General features: G+C 40.9%; 1 protein-coding gene across 6 annotated transcripts in view; it reads right to left on the bottom strand.

Moving 5' to 3' along the window:
- The window catches only part of LOC136856813 (putative fatty acyl-CoA reductase CG5065), a 619,576-nt gene that overhangs the window by 277,978 nt on the left and 315,578 nt on the right, over window positions 1–26,020 (bottom strand). For 2 of the 6 annotated variants that reach the window (XM_068224969.1, XM_067134945.2), the window contains exon 1: window positions 3,049–3,066. The exons of the other annotated variants lie outside the window; for them this stretch is intronic. The gene's annotated coding sequence lies outside the window, so the exon portion shown is untranslated. Of the gene's footprint in view, window positions 1–3,048; window positions 3,067–26,020 lie in introns of those variants that run through there. 6 annotated transcript variants of the gene reach the window in all.

Genomic DNA, 26,020 nt, shown 5'->3' with positions numbered 1-26,020 from the left:
CTTGGTGTTCAGCAATAGTCAATCATCACAACAAAAAGTACTAACAAACGTCGTAGCAAGGAAACACCTACCTGTGGACACCACAATAAACCTACAATGCACACCAATAACTAAAAATGGAAGAGGAAATGTACTTAAAGGAAGAAAATTGGACCTAGACATCTTAAAGGACACAGATACTGGAGATATTGTAAGAGAAATACAAAAAGGAGATACAGATAATGCAACAACCAATAAAGAAAGACTCATTAAGAGTGCAATCATACGTAACATCCATCAAAACAGGAAGGCGAAGCCATGGTTCAATCGCATCTTCTACAAAGCGAGACAAGTTGCACTAGAGGCACTCAGAAGAGCAAGAAATTCACCAACGGACACATCCCTTAGACAATATAATGAAGCTAGGAAGACATACAAAGACATAATAAGGGAAGTGAAAGAAATCTTCCAGGCAAAAAAAGAGAGAAAAATGATAGAAAAGACAGAACAACAATGGTACAAGATAGGATCACCAAAACAACCACATTTCCCAAGGGACATCCCGCTGGAAACGTGGGAGCGGCATTTTAAAAGCGTTCTACAAGCATACGAAACGCGACCCGATCTGAAGGAGGAAGATTACTCGACAATTAGCTATGAACCTTTCACTGTGGAAGAGGTAGAACGAGCGATAAATACGACGAAAAACAAAAAGGCATGTGGACCAGATGGAATATATTATGAAAATCTCAAAAGTACCGCAACTAACCTCAAGGAAGTATGAACAAAACTGTATAATGAATGTTTGAAACAAGGAAGTATTCCTCAAAATTGGAGAACTGCCACTCTTAAAGTACTATACAAAGGAAAGGGAGACACGGAAGATCCAAATTCATATCGTGGCATAGCCCTAGAATGTACAGCTTTCAAAATACTAACTAGCCTACGAACAGAACTTTTATACACTCTAGTAGAGGGAGCAATACCAGAAGAACAGTTTGGATTCACAAAGGGAAAGTCAACCTTACAGGCAATAAAATGTCTATTAGAAGATATAGAAGACGCATTAAGAATCCCTAAAGGAAAGCTACATGCTGTCTTCGTAGACTACAAGAAAGCTTTTGATTTATTAAACAGGACTATGATCATTGAGAAACTAGAAGCAATTACTGGTAAAAACTACATCACAAAAATTTTGAGGAATATTCTGAATAACAACATGATACAGATAGATGAAAATGTGGACGTGTCAGACCCACTACAACAGAAGATTGGCGTATTACAAGGAGATCCAATCAGCCCCTTGCTCTTCAATATTGCGACTGCGGACATTTCCAGGATCATTGCTTCAGAAAATGTAAAAATATATGCATACGCAGACGACATGGTACTGGTATCTCGTGAAATAAAAAAACCTTCAAGAAGCATTCAATAAACTTACATCATGGGCTACACACAATGGATTGCAACTAAATGAGAAGAAAACAATGACAATGACTTTCAGGAAAGGTGGCAAGCCAGCAGCCAGTGATATAATATACTACAGACGAGAACCACTAACAGTTGTTTCACAGTTTAAGTATCTTGGATTAACAGTACAGACAAACGGGAACACTTTCAGCTACCACATCAAGGAAAAAGTGGCAATTGCCATATCTGCCATGAACAGCATTCAGAATATACAGAAAATTTCATTGGAAACTGCGTTGAAAGTGTTTAAGCGAAAGATCTCACCGATATTAACCTACGGCCTGACACTAATCTGGGAACTGCAAAAGAAAGACATCAAAGAAATTGAAAAGGTAAAAGCTAGATTTCTGAGAAAAGCTTTGGGAGTCTCTAAGTTTACCCCATCACGCTTGGTCTACCTGCTTGCCAGAGAACCCTTCTATATTGAAGATCTAAGGCTTGAATTATCATTGCCCACGTCGGTAGCATACCAGAGCCTATTAAAGGAACTTCAGGACAAAAGGGAAGATATATGGCTAGATTTCTTCTCCACAGACGCGATGATCAACAGGGAATGGATAACGGCTAACTATGAACTGAGGCACACCATGATTCGCTTTGCGGTCCATGGTTTCCACTACAAAATCTGCAAGAGAGAAACCTACCATGATCCAAGTGAACTGTGCCAATGTAAACTCTGTGGCGACCAATGTGATAGATACCATGTGATAAAATGCAAAAGCAGACAATTCTCGCTGACAAAATTATCTAATAGTTAAATGCTATGTAAACTATACATTGACCACTATGGCTTTATAACTGTATTATTATATGGCCATTGGCTGCATTAAATATGATTATTAAATCAAAGACGCCAGTGAACCAAGGCTGGAAGAAAAGTAAACAAATATGGAACACAAGGAGGTAAGAAAAGGAGTTGCCATAGTTACGGAAATAAACGTGAGTCATAAAGCAAGTAAAATGAGAGCAGAATCCCGAAATAAACAATTAATTGGCTGAGGAAGCCAGCAACAATAACGAGATAAAATAAGAATAGTGACAAAAGCAAAAATCCATAAGATTCTGAAAAGTAACAGAGGTCCGATAACCATTCCACACCCACACACACTCACTGACCAATAATATGCGAAGCAGAGTGAATAAAAAATACAATATCAAGACACGTTATGACAAGAATCAGATACCTGGGACACCACAAAGAATCCTGGCTCACACAGTCAAAACACACAACGTAAATAACATACACGCTGCATGACACGTATTCATATCACACACACACCAAGTCGCACATGAATCGTATAGTATCAGCGTAAAACCATAATGCAAAACATAAGCTCGAGCCAGACGTCGAGGACGTTGAGAAATAAAAGGTCTCCAATCAAAATCCACAAACACATCACACACACGAATAATCGGATCGGCGCTACCTTTCGCTCTATGTAGGAACGATTACATAACAAGCAGACATGAAGAGAAAGGAAGGACAATTAAATAAGTCTGCAGCAAAATCATAAAAGAATAATACACTAAATAGCGATCTCTCAGAAAACAACCTAGCATAACTACGGCAAGCCAAGAAAGGATAAGTAAGATAAATACCTTGTGACTGGAGAAGTCATATTCATTGACACTAAGTAGTCATATTCACTGACTCTACGCTAAGAGAGCCATCCAAGATAAAGTTTGAATCTTTTTGTAGAACCATTTATATAGATGAAACCCATTTCGTAAACCAAAGTCTCCATCTTTTCTTTAAAAGTCACTATTGTCCGAAGCCCAGAGATAACACGAATCAAAGATAAGCTAGAAAGAAACGCTTTGGCAATCCTCCGTTACATGAGGTGCCATCTGTCTAATCGGGGACGGACTACATGTCAAGTCAGGCATAGAGAACACTAAGCAGCCATAACAGACCGATCTATGACATCGTAAAGAATGCGATATCTTGTAAAGTACAAAACTAAGATATGAAAGAAATGAGGTGCGGCTCAGGTCAGAGTCGTTTGAGGCTAAAACTACTAGTAACTACCCACTGAACGATATCTTGATGGTTGGACCTACGGTGCAAGAAGACTTGTATTCTATCATCTTGCGATTTAGAACACACAAGTATGGCTTCACTGCAGATGATACAAAAATGTACAGGCAAATCCTACTGGGTGGCGCACGAATAGTTGCCACATTTAATTTTAGAATAACAACTTTATTTTTCATAGAACAGTAATTAAATTTTAGACACAGGCAGCTTGGACCCTGGAAATACATACACTATATCACAGGTTCAACGTGAACTCCACTGTGGCGGATAACCTCTTCGAGACGAGTACGCATGTTTCTGACGACTTTGCGGCAGAGGTCTTCATGAACTTCACTGCAGAGCTGCACAATCCGAGCACTCATTTCCATGGGACTTTGAGGTCTTGAAGCGAAGAGTTTTTCTTTCAAATAGCCCCATACAAATAAATCACAAGGATTTAAATCAGGGCTTTAAGGAGGCCATGAGAATCCGCCATTATTGCTGTACTGTGGGTAACGAAGAGACATTACACGATCACCAAATACTCCCCTCAAAAACTCAAGAACATCGTTAGCTGTGCGAGGTGTTGCAACATCTTGCATAAACCACTGCGTATGAATAGGGATAGCGAGAATTTGAGGCATGAATTCATTCCGCAGCATGTCCTTGTATCGCTGTGCATTAACTGTCTGACTGAAGAAAAATGGTCCAATTAACCCATGACTTAACAGAGCTACCCACAGACTCACTTGTTCTCCATACGTGTTTTTCCCTTTTTTTTTTTTTTTCATGAATAATGTCTGGTTTTTCTGTAGCCCAAAACCGCACATTTTGTTTATTAACTGCGCCGTTGAGATGAAAATAGGCTTCATCAGAGAACCAAGTGTTAAACAGCACTTCATCTTCATCTTGAGTCCATAAGACGCACTGCAATCTCTTCTGCCTGTAAAGATTTGTGAGCTTGTGTAGTACAGTCATTTTGCACGGGTACAACTGAAGTTCACCGTGTAACATTCTTTGAACTGAATGGCGCAATATTTCACTTCCTCTTGAAGCTCCCCGTGTTGATTTGTATGGGCTACGCTGCATGGCGACCCACAGGAGACCGAACTGCTGGTGCACGTGGTCGCTTTTCTTCCTTCACACTGCCTTGTTTTTCAATGTTTCTGTATAAGCGAAGGATGGTGTTCCTTGCTGGTGCCCACCTAATTTGAAATACAGCTCGAAATTTCCTTTGTGTCGCCGTAACATTTTTGATTCGCAATAAAAAATAACTATTTTGGCGCGAAGAGACTTCTATGTTGATGATGTTCTGAGTAGAGCAAATACCATTGAAGATTCACTCAGTCTGCAACAAGAGCTGATCGAACGACTCAGTAGCGCAGGCTTTCCTCTTCGTAAATGGTGTGCTAATCATCACACTCTTTTAGAGTACATACCTCTTGAGTACCAAGAATCACAACTGCCCTGGAGTCTGCATAACAAGGAAGAGGGTACCACTAAGGCCTTGGAACTACTGTGGCATCCTCTAAAGGACATCTCCCAGTTTGTAGCTACGAGTCACACCCAGAAGACCACATGCTGGACAAAACGTAGTGTGTTATCCTGCTTTTCATCCATTTTCGATCCTTTGGTACTCTTAGGTCCAGTAATCATAAAGTGTAAAGTTTTCTTGCAACACTTGTGGCAAGCGAAAGTGGACTGGGATCAGAGTTTCCCTCCTGAGCTATTAACTACTTGGGAACAGTTTGAGGCACATTTGCCATCACTCAACGACATTCGCATCTATCGAAGAGTGACTGGAGACGGGAAATTAAAAGATATAAGGTACATTGATTCTCTGACGCTTCAGAAAGGACCTTTGGAGCAACTGTCTACCTACGGAGTATAGATGTCAAGGATAATGTAACAGTAATGTTGTTAAGCTCCAAATCCAGAGTAGCACCCCTGAAATAGAATTCCCTCCCACTATCTGGTGCATTGCTCCTTGTAAAATTAATGGATAAGGTTAGAAATGCACTTAACCTAAAATACTGAACAAAGCTATTATTGGACAGATACTACAATAGTACTAACTTACTTTGCAGGAGAGCCCGCATCGTGGAAAATACTTGTTGGTAACCCAGTGTCTGAGATACAACAACTGTCATCTGTGGAACAATGGAACCATGTGATGTCACAAGACAATCCAGCTGATATCATTTCGAGGGGGATTGAACCACATCTTCAAGACAACCAGTTACGGTGGGCGGGGCCATCCTGACTCTACCAGCCATAGACTGGCCTGTCAGCGACATGGAGAAAACTCCCGAACTCACTGATGTACCAGAGGAACGGAAACCGGCTGTATGCTTACTTCTTGTCAGTAATTTCATTGAAGACTTCATCCAACGCTTTTCTTCTCGGGTACGACTGGTGAGAGTCATGGCCTCCATACTGAGGTATATGAACCATGAAATGAGATGGATGACACTAGGCAGACCGTTAGAACGTTAAGCAAAATGCAGGTTATCTGATTCAATGTTAGGGTTTTTATTTTTTATTTTTTGCTAGTTGCTTTACATCGCACCGACACAGATAGGTCTTATGGCGACGATGGGACAGGAAAAGGCTAGGAGTGGGAAGGAAGCGGCCGTGGCCTTAATTAAGGTACAGCCTCAGCATTTGCCTGGTGTGAAAATGGGAAACCACGGAAAACTATCTTCAGGGCTGCCGACAGTGGGGTTCGAACCCACTATTTCCCGGATGCGAGCTCACAGCTTCGCGCTCCTAACCGATTCAATGTTAGTAGCTTTCTAAATTTCTTCTAGGGCCGGTTATGGTTAAGATGGTAGACTGTGGCTCACAGGCCCCCAGTTGAACCATACTAATTTCGATACAGGAGCAATGTGACGCGAACTGAAAGAGAGATTACAACGAAAACGAACTCATTCCTCACGGTTAAAACAGTACATTAAGGAAGCACTAAAAGCTAAAATGTGTAAACGTATAGTAAAAATGTGCACTAAATGATTTGGTTCAATTTGTAGTTTGCTACTGTACATAATACTTTAGTTTTAGTAACACATAACAGAGGGCTGTAATTGTGAATGTACATTAGAATTAACAATTGGATTTTATCAAACAAGAAGAGAGAGTAGACTATCACATTTTGAATACAAGAGGTTTCATACCAAGACCAAATTTTCAAGTAAAACTAACAAAATTACTCTACGGGGAAATTAGTCAATCAAGGGTAAGAAAGCATTAATGAAACACATCTATGCGTACATAAATACACTACTACATCCAGCCTGTGCTGCTTGAGGAAAAGGCCAGCAAATACCGCTGAAAAAACGGTACCAATATTCTGAGTTATGTAATAAACAATAATATTATTGCTTATACGCCTCACCAGCTGCTTTTACGGATTTCGGAGACGCCAGGGTGCCTGAATTTTGTCCCACAGAGTTCTTTTACGTGCCAGTAAATCTACTGATACGAGATTGACGTACTTGTGCACTGGATTGAGCCAGGATCGAACCCGCCAACTTGAGCTCAGAAGGTCAGTGCTCTACCGCCTGAGCTCCTCAGCCCGGCTCTGGGTTTTTTAAATCTACCCTAAACTGAAATTACTTTACGAGGAAAAAATGTTTAACCGCATTTAGGAATACCGTATTTAGAAATACGATACAATGCAGTGAAAGTTTAACTATAAAAACAAAAAAACAAACAAAATATTCATAAGAACGTACAGTACAGTTAAATTTCCTACCACAGCGGATAACGAACAGCAATTTCATGCTCCGTCCTCTGGTCAGCTCGTCGACTTAGCACCACGACAGAATGAAAATGACTGCACTACATTATGTTCATAACCTGTGGGTTGCTGCGGTAACTATTATTTACTAAATGGAGGTGTGTATAATTTTTGCATATATTGCAAGCTGCTTTACGTCGCACCGACGCAGATAGGTCTTATGGCGACGAAGGTATAAGAAAGGGCTAGGGGTTGCAAAGGAATCGGCCGTGGCCTTAATTAAGGTACAGCCTCGTGAGAAAATATGAAACCACGGAAAACCATCTTCAGTGCTGCCGACCGTGAGGTTCGAACCCGCTATCTCCCGAATGCAAGCTCAAAGCTGCGCGACTCTAACCACACGACCAACTCGCTCGGTAACACAGGAGTCAAACGCGACCTTATACTAATTATAAATAAAGCTAAATATAATCAAGAATATAATCAAATGGCACATAACTATGCAACTGTGCCCTCACACAGCAATTCAATAAGCGAACGCTAAAAGAGCATGGTGTCTTCCTGTGCCAGTACCGGATAGGTCAAACTTTTTTCTAAATAATGGACATCCGTCATGTGAAACAGTTTGCAGTTTAAGAATTATAACATTTAATGAACCGCCTCTAATTAAACTCGGGTGGAAATAATGTCCTGCGCCTGAAATATAAACAAGAAGGAATTGCTGGTAACTTGTACATGCGCGGTGAAGAGAATGCCAACTCACGATTCGGTGGAACAGACACCGGGAGTACATTTGAACTACACTGTACACCTCATCTCAGGAGAAATTCTACACTGACAAGACTCGAAGAGCAAATACTACTAAACGAAAGGAGATAAGATTATTCCAGCACAGCAGATTAGCAGTTGTTGCAACATTCCACGAAAGAGGTCAAACGGAACTGAAGACACTGCGGTTTGTCGATCTTTTCAAAGGCCTCGAGACGTCGTTGTCGTAAGCCCTGTGTATTTAGTGAGTGAATTCTATCTGATAACCTGGGAGAACGTGAGAAAACACACACAATATATCATCTATGCTCCAGACAACCAAAACAAGTCTTTTCACCTCCCTTACCTTCATCTTTACCATCCGATTTCCCTTGGTCAATTCTTATTCTCTTCCGCCCCCAACAGTATTAGGTTTGCGACTCCCATAGAGCAATTCGCCCGCGTTTCATGGCCCTTCTCTCTCTTTCCTCTTTTTAATACAGGGCAACAGACTATAGTTATGTCGTTGCACTTTCCTATCAAAACGTCTACTAAACGGGACTCTCACATTCCAGCCTTCGTATATGTCATCCGACTCTGGGGGATGAAGCTGATTCCTGCCCGTAGTGCCCCTGGTAAGGTAGTTGAAATTAACTTTCCATTGCTGAACTGAACGTCAGCACTTGGCGATCAGACTATCTCTAAAGATCTGCTGGTCAATGATACACAAAGAAATAGCATTCAATACCAGCTCTTTTTAGAGCCAATCAACAAAGACTCTCGACCCTGCCTTAAGAATCCTTCAAATTAACATAGAAGGCATAAGCAAATCCAAGAGCGACTACTTATTCGAACTTTCACTGGATTATGGCATTGATCTAATGTGTTCAAGAAACTCACACACCTGATGAATCAAAGTTACATTCACGAGGACGCATCCCTGGCTATAGATTACTGGGAGCTACTTTACACCGATGCTATGGTACTGCAGTCTATATTCGTGACTCCATCACCAATGCTCACCTAATTCTAACAAATTATGGAGACTGCATTTTTAACATCGTGATAGAAATTAATAATTTGACTGCTGTGAACACATACAAACCCCCAGGTGTACTATGACCCGATAATGTTCTTCCAACCTTTGAACATCCTATAGTTTATGTGGAAGACTTTAACAGTCATCATACTCAATGGGGATATTCAACTAATGATTTATGTGGAGAGAAGCCTGCGGATTGGTCAGACGTCAATAATCTTCAAATCAACATAGAGGGCATAAGCAAATTCAAGAGCGACTAATCTTCAGCCCAAAAAAATAGAGAGGCACTTTCAGGATAGCGAGATGGAAATCAGATAGCAATCCTGACTTACGTTTTGTTTCAAGTGACCATCAGGGCGTCAGTTTACCTGCAATCCGTAAAGTACTCACAAATTTCTCACATAGTCAACATCGTTCTGTTCTCATAGAAGTAGGCCTTCAGATATCTCTTATTAGATCATCACCACTGCCATCTTGGAATTTTGATAAAGCCAACCGAGATAAGTTTTCTTCTGATCTTGACATTAGTATAAGATAGATTCCATTTAATGTCAATAACTACAGTAGATTTGTTAAAGTTGTATCAGGTACTGCAAAGAAACGCATTCCCAGGGGAGTGAGAAAATAATATATACCTAATATATATGCGAAAAACTTCACAATGACTTTCAGGAGACTGAAGGAACTGACGTTGCTGATGACCTCCTTCATAATAAATGAGGCCAGGCATTGCAAGTGGACAGAAACCATAACGACTGTAACTTCAAGCATTCCAGCAGAAAGGCTTGGAGCCTGTTAACGAAGTTACGAGGAGTGCCTAATACACCTCAACCTAAATCAGTTGTGACACCCAATCAAATTGCTAGCCGCCTTGCTAGTTTGTCAAAAATAAAACCTGACAAAAATCATAAAAGCTTATTAAAAGAACAACTAACCCATGAGAAAAGAAGAAAATACAGTGTGGTGCTTCATCAGATTCTCTGACCCTTTTACTGAGGAGGAGCTAGTGGCAGCCCTGAAAGAAATGAACAGAAAAGCTCCTGGTTTTGATGGTATCCACCCTGAATTCCCCAAACACTGTGGCGAGAATGTAAGGAAATGGTCGTCGCAGTTTTTCACAAATATCTTGCACACTGGAAAGTTTCCGTCGGAGTTTAAACGGACTAAGATCATAGCCATCCTAAAACCAGGGAAAGCGGCAGGTTTTCCTGAAAACTATTGTCCAATTGCTTTGATGAGTGTTTGCTATAAACTCCTGGAGAGGCTTATATACAACAGAATTAGACCTCAGATTTTAAGCATCCCTCCAGTCGAACAGGCAGGTTTTAGACTTAGGCGTAGTTGTGAAGACCAGGTTCTTGCTTTAACAACCCATATTGAGGCAGGTTGTGAAAGGAAATGTGGAGCTGTATTTATAGACCTCACAGCTGCATACGATACTGTATGGAGAGAAGGTTTAATGTACAAGTTCATCAAACTTACAGGCTGTAAAGCAATCTCGGAGCTCATAAACAACATGCTATCGAATAGGGTGATCCAGGTTGTGATGGATAATAAGGATAGTAAACTTAAAGTGCTCAATAATGGGCTGCCTCAAGGATCTGTGCTTTCCCCTTTGTTATTCAAACTGTATATTGCAGATATCCCTTCTACTACCTCCCATCAATTTGCTTATACTGATGACCTTGATATTATTTCTCAGCAGTCCACTGTGAATGTCATAGCAGAAATTCTAAATGCAGACCTTAATAATTTGTGTGGATAATTCCAAAAGTGGTGTCTGATATTAAGCATCAGCAAAACAGAAACCTGCTTTTTCCACCTCAACAACAAACAACCCATTGAACGTCTCACTCTACTGCGTCCACTCTTCGGTCATCAGCAATGGGTTTAGTCTACTCGAAGCAGAGTGCTGTTGCTCTGTATGGTTGAAGAGTCCACATGTTACGCAGATCGACACAGTTCTGAATCAGACAATGCGCATCATTAGTGGTACAGTACAGTCTACTCCTCTTTTCTGGTTACCCGTATTGAGCCACATCGAACCTCCAAGAATAAGGAGATTAAATAATCTGATCCGTGGGTTCACAGAAATATCAGCGAACGTCGGTCTTCCCATGCATGAAGACATGCTCCATAGATTTGGCCGATTAAAATAACGTTCCCCGGCTATACTCAAAGCGAAAGAACTGATCAACAGAGGGTTTAACGCTTCAGTAGAATTGAGACAGGAATAGAGCGATGTACCTCCGAAGGAGTTGCAATCTCTGTTTAATACCCAACATCCACCAGCAGATTTTGATTTGCCACGTAAACGTGGGTTGCCCTTAACAGGGTACGGACCAGCCATTGGAGATGTGGCTCGCTGCTGTGTAAGTGGGGCATGAGAACTTCACGTAACCGTGACTGTGGTGCGGAAAAACAGAGTATCCGGCATATTGTTACCGAATGTCGCAACAGGGCGTATTTGGGATCGCTGGAAGATTTTGCTGAAGCCTCTAGAATGGCTATAGAGTGGATGGACAATTTAGATATAAAACTTTTAATATTTCAGGAGCTCAGTTGATTGTTGATTGTTATCCATTAGGAAGTGAAAACCCGTGATTTGTCAAGTACAAATACACTGGGCAATCCTTACTATTTTCAGTAATAGAGCTTGCTACCAACTCTACTACTTTTTGGAGCTTTCCAGATTTTTCTACGAGCATGGAGGCTTGCATTTGTCAGGGAAACACTTATTATTAAATATGAAGTGATAGCAACAGTACTTTCCGTTTCGATCGTACTTCCTTTCTGCTTCGGTTTTGGCTCGAACTTCGACTGCGGGGCCTAAACGTGCGCATTGAAGCTATCTGTAGCTCTACGGTGGCTATTTGTGCAGGGAGATTCGTGATAGCATTGTTACTTTGCGGACGCATCAGTACCGCTATTTTCTACACTGTACTGCATGGATTCATTTCTCTTGAGATAGAAAATTGAGCTTCCACTTGAAAGAACCGTATTTCCGGTTGTTGTATTTTTATCCAGAAAGGAGGATCTTGATGCTTACCGTGTTAGCTTCACCCATCATGTGTCCTGAAGGAGATTCGATGATGATGCTTGTTGTTTAAATGGGCCCAACATCTAGGTCATCGCCCCCTAATGGTACGAAATGAGACGAAATGTAACGACAATTTAAAAGTCCAAAATCATCCACTGACCAGAATTCAAAACATGAAGACGAAGAATGAATGGATGGATATGAATTTAAAACAATCAGTGGATCCGATCCGCAATGCCCCACATTCCGAAAAACTAGCGTTAAACAATAGTATTACTGACCAAGGGACTGCTTCTAAAGCACAATACTGAATCGATGATGCTTGTAGCCATTTACAAGCAACGTAAACCTATAGTGTTCCTCACATAGGTGTACTGATCGCAGGGACTCGTACTATCCCGTGGTGTTCCTCACATAGTGGGTACTAATCATAGGCAGGTACTGTAACACCCACCCTGATTCACACACTGTCACTACTAATCACAAACTTATTATGTAGGCCTACTCGCGCAAGTAAAAGCGACTCATTGTGTTCCCTGCGTAATAGTACTAATTACAAGTAGTCTCGTGGTTCTAATTCGATCACCCCTTCGTCGCCCCTTTTAGTCGCCTCTTACGACAGGCAGGGGATACCGTGGGTTTATTCTTCGTCTGCGTCCCCCATCCACACGGTGTTTTAAGTCCGGGAGAGCTATGTTATTTCGCTCAAGTCGGCCGGCAAGCCGGTTAGAACCCCGCTATCCACCACCTGGGACGCGCCACGTGGGAGTATCACCTCTCCCCCTGCTACGCCAGCGTACTAGGTTCGTGGGAAGGAGATTCAATTGCCGTCGGCGTACCCGTTGTGTTGTTTTCATCCATTGTTCTTTACGCTTACACTACACGTATGCACTTCGCGATGTTTATTACGCACTTCCGTCACTGAATCACGTCGGGGTCACCAATTATATAGTGAGGTACACAAATTGCATATGAAGTACACAACACACTGAATCCACCTTAGCTACATTTTAATTTTGCACCACAATTATCGTTATACACAAATATAAAAGAATAGCTCACTCCGTTTTTGCTTTTTTCCGCCTTTCTCTCTCGGCAAAGATCGCTTATTTTTTGTTTTTAGTTCAGTCAAGTCCACTAGGGGGGCGGCCTACACATTCCTCTTTTTTTAATGAAGAAAAATATGCATTTTGAAGCGAGATCACTAATATTTCATAGTTACCTACATCGTTACTGATAGTTACAGATTACATTAATCGTCTAACTGTTTTAAGTGTCCTAAAACGCGAGGAAGGGTTTTGATCTCCTTGTAACAATGTCAACAACGGTTATTGGCATAGGACCTGCCTGGGATAACTCTTACTGCTGCTATGTTGCCTACCATCTTAAGGCCATCGTGCCATTCACTGCAATAGCCTCTTTAACTTTCTGAGGGAGATTTGTCACATTCTGGATCCTTCAGAACATGGCGTACTTCTCTACTGTCAAGGTCGATATGTATTTACGGTACAGATTTGTGTGTTGTACATTCAGTTCCTGGAGGCAATGGATAATTCCCTCTTGAACTCGCCGCCTGGTGGCCATGATCCTTAAGGCGCGTGAAGTCTATAAATGGTCTGACACCGTGTTTAGCCGGTTCGAGTTCCGTTGGTCGAAAAAAAATCGCCATCAGAATGTTGGCCGGCAGGGTAGGGGAGGTAGTGGTACATAATTTCTAATAATTAGACTGCGATCCAAAAGCCCGAATTAAATTCCAAACCTCTCCTCAGTGCTCATAAGGAGTGAGGGCATATGACACTGTTGATGGTCATTCGTCCGTCGGATTGGGACGTTACGCCTTGAGCAGACCCGTTGGTGCTATTCCACAGGAGTAGACTATGTGCCGACACCAGGTTTCACACCTCCCTTCCTGCTACCATATATTATGTCATTCATTTCATCTCGTAACTCCTTTAATTAGGTCGACGTCTGGAAAGGCATCCGGTAGTAAAAACTCGCTTCGAAGATTCATCTCACTTCATATCCGACCCCGTACAGAAGCGGAACGAGGGTTGGACGTACAATACAATAGGCCTACAATACGATACAATACAATACCGGAAGGCTTCCCATGTAGTTCTGTCCGAGACCTTTGAACTTACTGTAGTATGACTGTAGAACATTGCGGCGGATAGTAAGTAAAGCATTTCTTTCAGTGAATGTTTAAAAATTATATCTGCGTCCTCTTAAGGATTTTCGTGGTATTGTTTTGGTTGATGTCGTTTGTAAAGGATGACAGCGAGTCGAAACTGAAGCGGTTAGTATCCAGAACTTCTGGTCCAGATGAAGGAGTGAGGAAGGTCCGAGTGGTTCTAGTTGGTTTTTGAGGACAAGAAAAATGGTATAAGGCCTGGATCACAGTGAAACGGATGTAAACATCCATGGTATATTCTCGTTTGATTAGTTTTCAAACCTAACAAAGGAAGCAAGATGAATCATTTACTCAATTGTGATTTAAAATGCTTAATACCACGACGAGTTCCAGACAATTGTTCATTTTTTCCCTTTCATTCCTTGCCACAATGCAAATGTGAATGAAAGCAATCTGCCTATATATCTATATTAATAAAAGGAAGTGTTTGTGTTTTGTGTGTGTTTTGTGAGTATGTGAGTGTGCGCGATGCCTAGCAAAATCTACAGCACGCAGAGATCTGAAATTTTGAACATAGGTAGATGGAAGGGGGTCCGAATGCACCTCGAAGCCGAATTTTTCATTTTCGCTTCCATTGGTGAGTTATGAACGAAAAACCATCGGAAAACGTGTGTTGGGATATGACAATCCAACAAGCTATCGCCAAGATTGAAGGCATAGATTCACTGTCGCTAGGCAACGTACTTAAGATAGGTAATACAAGTCCAGGAGCCGTTTTAAGTCCATGGTAGAGGAAGCCATTTTCTGTCCCAGATACGAGGAGCCATATTCAATCAGTCCATGATATCCTGAAGTGTTTTTCTGTATGTGTGCGATGCGCGCCCAAATCCACGGGACGGAGAGATCTAAAGGTGTTTTTTCACGATGACATGAAAAATATAGGTAAACAAACGCTTATTTTCTGTGAATCTACCGTAGACAGGATCTGGAGAAATTGCTTTGTTCTGCAAAATTGTCTTTGAGAAAGCATAAAAAGTGAAAATGCATAAATAACGCTATGGTAAATAAATAAATAAATAAATAAATAAATAAATAAATAAATAAATAAATAAATAAATAAATAAATCAGGCGATTCATGATGCGTCGCATTAAGAGACTGTTAAGGGGTTGCAATAGAAGGAAAAGACCAAGATATGAAGAGTGAAAATCAAATAATAATAATAATAATAATAATAATAATAATAATAATAATAATAATAATAATAATAATAATAATAATAATAATAATAAATACACGTAATTCAATAATACCGATGAGATGAGCAGTTTATGACTGAGTAACCAGCGTAACGGCCTTCAGTTGTGTGTCGAGCTGATTAGCCCAAACAGTAAAAGCGATATTTCAATGTGCTCAGGTACAAAACTTCGAGGCGATAGATTTACTGGCACCTAAAACAACTGTTCCGGGACAAAATTACGCCACTTCGGCGTCTTCGAAAACTTTAAAAGTAGGTAGTTATTGGGACATAAAATCAATAATAGTATTATTTAGTTCATGGGGTTCTGTTTCACATCTTCAAATTACACACACAGCACAGCACACTGCCAACCACTGCAGAAACACGTAATTATTCAATACATCTTTCTACACACTGGATTGGTGTCATGAAGGCCATACGGTCGTAAAACCGGGCCAAGTCCACTCTCCCTAAGTCTCACAAATCTAACAACGTTGGGGTCGGATCAGAGTAAGAAATGGGCATATATACTGCGTTTAGGGAGCTGTGAAAATTAAAAGTTTGGCTAGGTCTCGCAAGCGGAATACTGTCTTGTATCGGAAGACTACTAGGGTTGACTACGTAAGGTCCGATAGAATGATGAATGTGGTGAAGCTGGGAGAAATATATGGAAGCAATGTCAGGCATGGCTAGGGGCCCTGCAGTCTCAAGTTTAGAGCCTAGGCTTACCCATTTTAGTGGCCTCTTACAACAGGCAGGGAATACCGTAGACATATCCTATGCCGCAACCAACGGGCACAGGTTGTTGCACAACAAAAATTACAGCAATAAGTAACGAAAAGCGTAACATATTTTAACTGTATATAAGAACATCATGTAGAATGTAATTGTATATTTGTATATTATAATTTTAAGTGGTGATGGAGGCACTTTTGTGTATATGGGACTATGCCCTTTCTCCATTCACCGTCCCTAAATTGTAACTACAATTAGTGGAAAATAAATAATAATAATAATAATAATAATAACTACAGCAAGAAGAAAATTCACAAATTATAGCACAATTTAAAAGGCTGTGGTATCTTTCTCTATAGGGACCGTGCGTAACAACAAATTTTCGACCGCAGCGCCCCTAGCGGAAGAGACGATTATTCATCGGTAGGAGAAACACCAGAATAACATCAGCTGTCGTTGTTTACTTATTGAAATGTGTTGTGAATACGTACAATTTGAATTAATCAGCTATGTCGAATGCTGTTATTCTTGTGGGTTTTCAGAAAATTCTGTGGAGTTCTCAGTATTTTAGGAATTCTACTTTGAGGAAAGGAAGAGAGCTTAATGATAGCCATCACATATATTAGGTGGAAGAAAAACTTTCAAAATAAATATCTGGTTTATGTTTGAGAGAGACAAATGTTAGTCGAACCCCATATAATATTAACATCAAGATAAGAAGTTAAAAAATCTTAATTTAGATCCTTTGCCTACGTGAACGAATCCGATCCACGAAATGTGACGGTATTATTTGTCCCAAATGGAAGATAATAATTGTTTTTACTCAAATAAAGTGTAAAATCTGCAGTAAATTAAGAAAAAGTACGAAATATTTTACTCGAAGAGAATAATATGGATACATACTTTAGTACCTTACAACTATTTTTTCTGCTACGTCGCAGCGCTTCCGTACGTGTTTTGTTTGTCTAACACTTTCGCGTGTAAAATCACATTTTGAATTATCACTAGGCAAATATAAATTACAAAACAGTACATTTACATTTCCCTGGTCATATGAAAATGGTAAATTATCAGTCTGAATACCTATACTACAAACAGTTAGGGGAGATTTGTGATTCAGGAACAGAATTCATGTTTTCTTGCATTTCACTTTGTCTCCCTTTCCTCCTCTTGTACCTGACTGTCAGATTCCTCTGTATTTCGTCCTCATTAGTTCTTCGTGGTAACATATGCAAAGTAGGTTTATATCCAGGGCTATCAGGGTCTCTGGTAGGTGTTTCATCAGTAAAGTGTCGGATGCAGATTCTGGAATTACTGGCAGGAACCCACAGTTTTCCATCAAGTGTTGAACGTTTTAAATATGTTATCCATGCTTCCCTTCTGATTTATGGGCAGCTGTGGCTGGAAAAGGAAAGAAATTCGTTCCTGGTGGGCTGTTTTAGTAGGTTTAATTACAACCGTACACGGAACAGTTCACGTGACATTTACTGCGTTTACTGGTGCGGTACTATGAGTATCGTTCATGCTTAGAGAATATGCTGAAAGAACCTAATCAAAATGTAGGCTACCTCAGTAAGCAATGTGAACAGTCAAAGACTTACAGCTAGTAAAATAAAAAACACTATTCAATAACTCGATGGTGAAAAATGCTCCTACCGCTCCTACCAGTTACTTCAGATAAAGCCACCAGATGGCAGCACTCGCTATACGCACGGTCCCTCGCGCATGAGATTTTTAGTAGCTAGCGCCCCTAACGGAAACAGCTGCAGTCGTTTGATGGGGCACTCACGAGACCTTTGTCAGTGCAGTTCATTGCAACCAGCGCGGTAAGTTTTGTAAAATAAAGAGGTAAAGCCAGACAATAATGGCTTCGACAGTAGCAGCGACCGCTATGATTTATGTAGGGTTTCAGACAGTGCAACACTCAGATTACTTTCGGGAATCCACGCTAAAGAAAGGTGAAGATTTAAATAGCGGTAACCATGTCTTTGACGCGAAGGGAAGGTTAGGGCAAGAAATATACGGCAAGGGTCTAAGAGTAACGAGTATTAATCAGCCACCATACATCGTTGAAATTAAGGTTTCTACTACATTTTATTCCTACTTCTGGAAATTGTTAATTAATTATTTATTCACAATTACTTTAGTTATAAATCATTGAATCATTGCGCGGGACTATTGCATACACTGAGTCGTGTAAGAGTTGTAATCACGAATTTAAAGTCGGATGCCTTTCCTGAAAAATATTTTTTTCAACTGAAAATCGCACTTCAGTAACACTGGGGTTCAAACCACGGTCACTAAAGTCAGAGGCTGGCAGCTAAGCTAACATAGGGAAAGCAAGTCAGTTTTTCTCAGTTTTTCAGAGGGTCCCGGGTTCGATTCCCGGCCGAGTCGGGGATTTTAACCTTAATTGGTTAATTCCAATGGCATGGGGGCTGGGTGTATGTGTTGTCTTCATCATTATTTCATCCTCATCACGACGCGCAGGTCGCCTACGGGAGTCAAATAGAAAGACCTGCATCTGGCGAGCCGAACCTGTCCTGGGATGTCCCGGCACTAAAAGCCATACGACATTTCTCATGAAGGAGGTAGCGAGCGGCTTGCCTCAAGTTCCGGCGACTGTGGTTCAAATCCCGCGAGATTTTCAGTTTATAAATAATGAGTGAGGAAGGGCAACCGACCTGCAAATCATGGCGACAACTTCTTCTTGCGTGTACTTCCCCTGCGCAGGCGGGATAAGCTGTGAATGATGATTAGATGGTTCAAAGATATTTAATTCCAAAAGGAGATGCGATAAATAATTCCTCATTATAAGTATTTTTACTTATTTTCAGATTGACAGTAACAGGAACATTGTTGACGGTGATTGTGGATGCAAAGCAGGTCAGTCGAAACGCTGTAAGCACATTGCTGCTTTGTGTTCCTTTATTAACTCTGAGAGGGACTCCTCCAAAACAACCAAAGTACAACAATGGAAAAAACCGAAGTTTGCTCGTAAGGATCTATATTCGAAAGAAGAAAAGATAGCAGAACTGTTGAAACCATAGTCCACGTTGCTGAACAAACAGAATCAACCACTTTCAATAAAACTTGCTCGTACCAACGAGTAAAACAACATATCGAGTGTGCCTTCACTGACATGTTTAAAGCCGAATGTGAGAGAGAAAATAACGTGGTGGCAAGTTCCGTTCTACAAAACGTAAAGGAAAGCCTGTTATTCAAGAGAAACGGAGCAATCGGCCGTATTTGTATGTGACAAAATAAGGTGAAATTAATAACGTCTACTACACCCAAGTGCAGATATCCATGTATCTTTTAAACATCAACTTATGTGAACTGTTTGTATATTCTCCTGAAGGAAGTATCACTGTGAATGTTTCAAGGGATGAGCAATTCTTACCTACTGTCTTTCCCTTACTGGAAAGGTTTTATTTTTAGTATTATCTGCCATTAATTCGGAATATGTAAAACTGTATTCTTAATCGAAGAATGGTCGTCACATTGAGGAACACGTGTATGCTTTATTATCTTTTTATTTTGCTCACTGACGTTCTTCAAAGTTTTCAATGCAGGGAATTAACAGTAACAAAGATATATTGTATTCGGTCCCAAACGCTTTCAGGGGTTGAAGAGACATTGCTTTCTCTTTTTTTGGCCAATGTGGATAGGCTTACCACGCTGCAAAACCCGCCCTATATCTCATAATAAAACAGGGTGAACACAGCGAGGCTAGTTCATTTTAATTTGAAGGAAAAGTCCCCTTCAATAAATGTTAATGACAATTCCTTGCTGGGAGATGAGTGAAAGTTTTGTTGGCTTTTACTCGTTCGACTCTCCATTCTTTCAGTTAACACCGACAAACTAAATCGAGCGCTGGCCTGCAGCTTACCCCATCAAACGTTTTCTGAGATAGTCGCAAGAGCGCACCACTCGCCATTCGCACGGTCCCTATAGGCCTACGTGTGTGAATTTCTCACTGAACTGCTCTATGTATTATTACCAAACCACAACAATGAGCAACTTGGAGATAGGCAAAATGGCGGGTAATCCCTCTCTCAGAAACTGGAAGTGTGAATGAAATAAAACACAATACATCTTCCTGTAGTGAATGCAACGAGCTAGAATAACATAGACAGGCGGAAGCGCTGCCTAGCTGAACTTAACTGTACGAACGTCCGCCATATTTCCAGTGGTCAATTAAGCAAGGGGACGTGGTTCTCGAATGACGAAAAATGTTGAAAATACGCATTATAAAATCACAGGTGCAGAATTGAAGACCGTTACCCGAAAGCTTAGAGCATTAATAATAATATATTGCGAATACCGCCACTTAATCCATGTTGCGGTATGAGGCCAACATCACGATCAACTGTTTGTAGGGTAGTTCGAAAGGTATCTAAGGAAAATCGTCATACAGTGACATATGAACTGACCGCGAAATCGAATCAAGAGCGTTAAACTGCTCGGCTGTTGTGGTTAAGTGTAAATTACAATTAAAATAATCGTCGACATAAATGAGTATTTAGGATGGAAATCCTTAAAACGAAAGGAACCTACGATAGGTTACAACCTCATTCGTCCACCAGGCGAGTTGGCCGTGCGGTTAGGGTCGCTCTACCTGTGAGCTTGCATTCAGGAGATAGTGGGTTCGAATCCCACCGACGGCAGCTCTGAAGAGGGTTTCCCGTAGTTTTCCATTCCCACACCAGGCAAATACTGGGGCTGTAAATTAAGACCACGACCGCTACCTTTCCAATCCCCCTTCCCGAAACCTTCTAAGTGTTAGTTTGATGTTAAGGAAAAAAACCACCTCATTCTGATCATATTTTTAAACGTATTGCATTCCCATGAGTACCACTATAACTGTTTAGCGTTATGATTTACTATAATGTTGGGGACATATCATTTTGTCCAATTACCTTAACATATTGGGATTACTACGAGTAGCTGAAAAACCTTGACAGTTGTCCAGTATGATGCGCAGCCTTATTTTAAATATTGATCTGACCGACATCTACAATAAATACTTCATACATTTCACAAACATTCACAAACAGCAGTAAAATACTGTATTTAGCATACTTGGTGGACGTTTGGCTGAAATAGGCCTACATTAAACCAATGCACAAGCACAAGGCACTCCGATTAGTGCAGTCATACGCTGAGCACACGCCTGGCATTCTTGAAGGTGAGAATCTAACTTTTCACAGGTTGTTGCACAGGCACTCTCAGAAGGTAACAAAAATTACAGCCATAAGTAACGAAAAGCGTAACATCTAAGAAACTACAGCAAGAAGAAAATTCACAAATCACAGCACAATTTTAAAGGCTGTGGTATATTTCTCTACACGTGTGTGAATTTCTCACTGAACTGCTCTATGTTATTACCAAACCTGTGTCTCAAAGGTCGACTGTTGCTATATAAGGCTACTAGGCTAAAAAGTACACATCTCTATTCACTCACAGAAGTATGTTAGTGAGATGATCAGTCTCTTTATAAGTCTTACGAAAATAGTATGAGCTCATGCCCCACACGTGTGAATCAGTCATGCACTTAGATGTCATTACTTAGCAAATGCATAGATGAATATATTGCATCAAGCGCCCGCGCGATTATGCGAAGTGCAATGCTATTTGTATCAAATAACTAGCTGATGTACCCGCGCTTCGCTACGGAATTCTCAGAAAGACTTTCCTTATAGTTTTCCGAACTTAAGTCAATATAGGACATTACAATGATGTCAGTAGAATGTCGCGATTAAAAGCAATGTTGTTATATGAAATATTCGATAAAATGAAAAACAGCACATTTTCTCACTTTTAACGAAAAGTACTACGGTGTCAATCTAACAGCTCAAAGTTCTAGAGCTAGAATGACCAGGCCGCAGACAGCCACGAACACTCCTGTGTCATTATTCCGTTAAAGTGTGCACATTGCTCATTCCAATCACTGCCTCAGAGTAGGGATCAAATAGCTGGAATACTATGATGATCCAGTGTGTTACGCACTGGCGTGCACTGAACCCCATCTACTCCACCGCTGCTGGGGTACGTAACTTTGTATTAATATTATCTTATTATTCCTTAGAACGCCTTTAATAATGTTTAAAAAATTGCGAACATCTAAACCAAGCCAAGTACAGCTGCCTCGACAATCCCCTCGCACTACCGCAGTTCAGGTTCTCCGGCGAGCTGGGTTTCTGTGCTGCCGCAAAAGAGAGCTACCCCAGTGAAAAAATTTAAGTCGCCTGGTTGACGCATGCTCTAGAAGCTTCCTTGTCCTGGGACCGCGGCGGGGCTGTGGACACTCCCCCGACAGCTATTTACGGCGACCGGCCAGCTAGCTTGGATAAGGTATGTTAGTTTTAATACTTGACACTCGAAATGTTCAGTGCCACACACTAGAGACTACTAGAAAAATATCAACATGTTGACAGTATAGCCATTTGCACATCGCCTTGCCAATAAAAATAGAGCCATTTTAAGAAATCAATTGTACTGTAATATAAGAGAATATATTTTATTCTTGGGTTTGGTATGCATACAGTTTTTTCAAGCAATTCATTGATGGCATGTGTAAAGTATGTTCTCCTATAGCCGCAGAAAATATTTCGGTTACCCAGCTTGAACACAGAGCTAAGCGCAAAGTAAAATAATTTTGTACTTGGTTTTCTTTGTTGGTGGTATACAGTGAATGTTTGTAGTGTTCCTCTTGGATTATAGGTGAAGATTTCACGAGTTCAGTGGCATTCTTCATGAATATAACGTGTACGTGTGTTATACGTCGTGGCGAATATTTTCCCTCGTTTGTCGTTTGATGCACGTACACTCAGTAGGCGAGTGAAACTATAAAACGTTGGTGACGGTAAAATATCAGTTAAATTTTGCTGATTCAGTTTAGTTTGGGCTTTTAAAGTTAAAAACAAATTGTTAGTCTCAGTGTATTTATGTGAAAACCATGACAGTACTATCACGAAGCGTCACCGGATGAAACCGTAAGTTTAAAATCTGCTATAAATTAAGTTATGATGGTGTCGTCACTGCCGTGAATATCGATTTGGAAGTATGTGCGAGTGTGTTGTTGAAAATATTCTCGAAAGGACTTTCTCAGGTAGACCTTTCCAAGAAAAATGTAGCCTTATGTATGTTGGGTATTCAGCCCAAAGACTGGTTGGATCCTCAACAGGTTCACCATTAGCTGTCATAGATGGCATAGGTGTCACTGAAGAGGCGTATTAGGGAAATAAGGAGTGAGGTAGTTTCCCGTTGCTTTCCTCACTGAGCCAGAAGTTGCTATTGCACATCAGTCTGCCAAGCCCACTGAAATGCGTGCACCAACCGACCCTATGAGCGACATTTTCACACCATTCATAGCAGGGACTGGCTGCATAAAGAATGGCATTACTAGCGTCACTCATACCTCAGCCACTTTCATACTGTCAAAGCCAAGTATAAGACTGAGACAGGTAAATGAAAGTAACAATTTTATTCTAGCCCATACCAGAAGACATAGTGCACTGTAAACACTACATCTTGCCAGCAAAGGCCTAATGCAGCCTTATAAAATGGTAATGTTGACTTTAGTGAGTGTAGTGGGGCTACGATTGCTTATAGTTAAAACACATTTTTGCAGCTGGGGTAATGAATGTGTTCACCGCATGCCGCTGTGTTACGTACCAGTAGTATCAGAAAATTTATGAACCAGAGGAATGGCATGCTAAAGAAGAGAGAAATCTAACTCCCCAGCTACTTCCCGCCAATATTCAGGCAGGATGTTATACTCCAGTACGCAGCAGTAATCCCATCTATCGGAGATGAATGGCAGCAGAATACACAAAAGCATATCACAACAAACATTGGTAAATGTAATGTTATTGTTGATCAGGTGGTGGTGGTGGTGATTATTGTTTTAAGAGGAAGTACAACTAGGCAACCATCCTCAGAGGGGAAAAAATGGAAGGGGTCCGACACTTCGAAAAATGGAGATATCGGCCAAAGGAAGACAAGGGCCACGAAGGGCGTGAAAATGAAAGACTCCCTAGCCCTCGCAAACCTAATAGCGTCGGGGTCGGAAAAGAACAAGATTTGACCAAGGGAGGTCGGATAGGATAGATGAAAGTAAGGAGCCTGGCACAAGTAAGTGGAAGCAATGCCAGGACTCAGCTGAGGGCCCCGTGGTCGCCAACCCACGTTCCGAAGTTCAGAGCCCTTGGAGTCCCTTCTAGTCGCCTCTTAAGACAGGCAGGGATACCGTGAGTGTTATTCTACCGCCCCCACCCACAGGAGGATAAAAATCCCTGACCTGGTGGTGATGGTGGTGGTGATTATTGTTTTAAGAGGAAGTACAACTGGGCAACCATCCTCTATATATAACTAATCAGAGAGAAAAAATGGAAGGGGTCCGACACTTCGAAAAATGAAGGTATCGGCCAAAGGAAGACAAGGGCCACGAAGGGCATGAAAATGAGACTCCCTAGGCCTCCATACGTAATACCGTCGGGGTTTGAAAAAGAACAAAAGTTGACCAAGAGAGGTCGGATAGGATAGATGAAAGTGAGGAGTCTGGCTTAAGTAAGTGTAAGCAATGCCAGGACTCAGCTAAGGGCCCCGTGGTCGCCAGCCCACGCTCCCAAGTTCACAGCCCTTGGGGCCCCTTTTAGTCGCCTCTTACGACAGGCAGGGGATACCGTGGGTGTTATTCTACCGCCCCCGCCCACAGGGGGATATTGTTGATCAATTTTATGAGCTTTCTATATTGCAGGCCTTCACGTTTAGTTTTCTTCCGACTCTGTGATATTAGAACATCTAATGTAAGGTGAGTCCTCCTTCCTTTCATGACTCTCTCTTGTGTTATTATTCAAGCGATCGTTCCTTCATGACTTTTTTCTCGTTCTTATAATAATCTTCACAATTTAACCACCATCACTACAAATATTATTATAGTCGGCAGGATAAAACTGAATAAGACATAAATAATCTGAAACTGTATTCTCTATAACTTTTGTCATGTAGTACTTTTCGATATGACTAATAAGATAGGTAATTAAAAGTTAACTTTTGGGCACCTTCCCCTAAACTACAATTTCGAACAGGGTGAATAAAATTATTTGTAGCGTAGACTGTAATTTCTTATTCTCTACTTTACATACAGATTTCCATTAAATTCTGTTCACCCATTTTCTCATACCTCGGCGCTGATATGGACTTAGCAACAAAAATTCAAATTCATGAATATCTCTATTATCATAGCCGGTACGGTAAAAATGTATAAAACATAAATGATAGGAAATGTAATAATATTCAACTTTAGTTATGTAGTATTTATTGATAGGGCCAATAATAACAAATATTCGAAAATTAAATTTGGGCCTTCCCCATAACTACCATTTTACTCAGCGTGAATATAATTATTTATAGCCTAGATTGTAGAGACTTATTCCCCGACTTTATATACCGATTTTCAGCCGTTTTCTCGTGATGCGCGTAGATACATGCATACATACAGTAGACAGACGGACAGACAGAAATTACGGAAAATTAAAACGTGCATTTCCCCTTGTTACTGTGGTCACGACCGGTACAGAAATATCATTCTTTTTAAATCTAAGCAATGTACAGACAAAACTCTTATTTGTATTGGGATGAATTACAATTAGACAGAATTGTCTCCAAATGGCTCCTAAAATCTGTTTTTTTTTTTTTTTTTTGCTAGTTGCTTTACTTCGCACCGACACAGATAGGTCTTATGGCGACGATGGGACAGGGAAGGGCTAGGAGTGGGAAGGAAGCGTCCGTGGCCTTAATTAAGGTACAGCCCCAGCATTTGCCTGGTGTGAAAATGGGAAACCACGGAAAACCATTTTCAGGGCTGCCGACAG

Source organism: Anabrus simplex, chromosome 1 (genome assembly GCF_040414725.1).
Source record: "Anabrus simplex isolate iqAnaSimp1 chromosome 1, ASM4041472v1, whole genome shotgun sequence".
Taxonomy (NCBI): Eukaryota; Metazoa; Arthropoda; class Insecta; order Orthoptera; family Tettigoniidae; genus Anabrus; species Anabrus simplex.
This window is presented reverse-complemented; position numbering and strand designations above follow the sequence as displayed.